At 50.1% G+C, this 1537-nt stretch overlaps 1 non-coding gene across 1 annotated transcript; it reads left to right on the top strand.

The window, feature by feature from the left end:
* The first annotated feature begins 1024 nt into the window (after positions 1 to 1024).
* TRNAR-CCU (transfer RNA arginine (anticodon CCU)) lies at positions 1025 to 1106 on the top strand. The gene has a single exon. It is a non-coding gene; the product is annotated as a tRNA-Arg (tRNA).
* The last annotated feature ends 431 nt before the right edge of the window (positions 1107 to 1537 follow it).

The raw sequence follows: 1537 nt of genomic DNA on the forward strand, positions 1-1537 counted from the left end.
CCATCTCCCACCACAAGGATTAACAAGTACAAAATGAAAATTGCCAAGATTGAGAAATCCTGGTCTAGGAGAGGCAAAACGTGACCAGTTAGACCTCAGTAAGCACCAACATGGAGCTATTGCTTTCAACAGCCTTCACAGCTTAGAGGAGGCGGCAAAGGTGGATTCGATCCCTGGGTCACGAAGAGCCCCTGGAGAAGGGAATGGCTACCCACTCCGGTATTCTTGTCTGGAGAATTCCTTGGACAGAAGAGCCTGGTAGGCTGGAGTCCACGGGGTTGCAAAGAGTTGGACACGACTGAGCCTAACACACACATAGTGGATAGAGATGTGGTTATAAGTAAGACTTCCTGAACAAAGTAACTTCTTAGTCTAGGCTTACATGCCGAATAGAAACGCACTTGACAGATGAGGAGAGCTGGGCTTTCTAGTGGAGGAAACTCCCTATGCAGTCACAAGATCAAGAGACTAGGGAGGGGATTAGGTCATGAGAGCAAAGTCCTCCTGAATGAGATTCATGTTCTTATAAAAGAGACCCCAGAGAAGTCTCCCTGCCCACCGGTGTGTGAGGGCACATGGAGGGGACAGCATCTACGGACAAGGGAGCAGGTCCTCACCGCACGCTGAGTCTGCCGGTACACTGGTCCCGGATTTCCTGTCTCCAAACCCGTAGGCGGCTTGTGAACAAGCGTCTCAGTCCAGGTGTCCTGTGGCAGCAGCCGGAATACATTAAGGCAGTTGGAGTCCACTTAGAAGGTCCTCTCGCGAGTGACAAAGGTGCTGTGCTGAAGATGACAGATGTCAGCTTGTTTAGAGCCCACTGAGCTGGGCGATGCAGAGGTCACTGGTCATCTCCAAGAGGGCAGTTCTGAGGGTGGGGGTGTGTGTGGGATGACAGTGGGATAGAAGGGTCTAGGGAGAGTGGGGATTGAGCAGTGAGTGTGCCGCCCTTTAAAGGGAGACGTGCCTGAAAATGGAGAGAGAGCTAGAGGGGAAATAGCAATGCTTACAGCTGGAATTGTGTGACGAGGTGGCCCAGTGGTTAAGGCTATGGACTCCTAATCCATTGTGCCATGCGTGTGTGGGTTCGAATCCCATCCTCATCTGTTTGCGGAGTTCAGTTGGACGTGAATTTGAGCAAACTCCAGGAAAGAGTAGCGGACAGAGGAGCCTGGTGGGCTCCAGTCCATGGGGGTGGCAACGAGGTGCCACGACTTAGCGACAGAACAACAACAAAGCTAGAATTGCTATGGGCAGGCTTATCTGCTACATGTGTAAGGCCAGTGGTGCTATCTCCTCTGATTTCTTTTTATCGTTGACATTGCTATTTTTGAGATTAGAATTGTTAATTAAGACTGGATTGAACCCTCCACCTCTGCTAGACATAATACGGAGAGCCTGAAAGGATGTAGGCTTGATTGAAAACATTCAACATTTCAGCTCTGATGCAACAAAAGGAACATTCCTTTTGGATTAGATGAACCTCGGGTGGGAAAGCGGGTCATCCTCAGAGACAAGCGTTTGAGCAGTATGGGTG

The sequence above is a fragment of the Moschus berezovskii genome, chromosome 13 (assembly GCF_049115385.1).
Source record: "Moschus berezovskii isolate FMDL1 chromosome 13, NW_MosBer_1.0, whole genome shotgun sequence".
Classification (NCBI taxonomy): Eukaryota; Metazoa; Chordata; class Mammalia; order Artiodactyla; family Moschidae; genus Moschus; species Moschus berezovskii.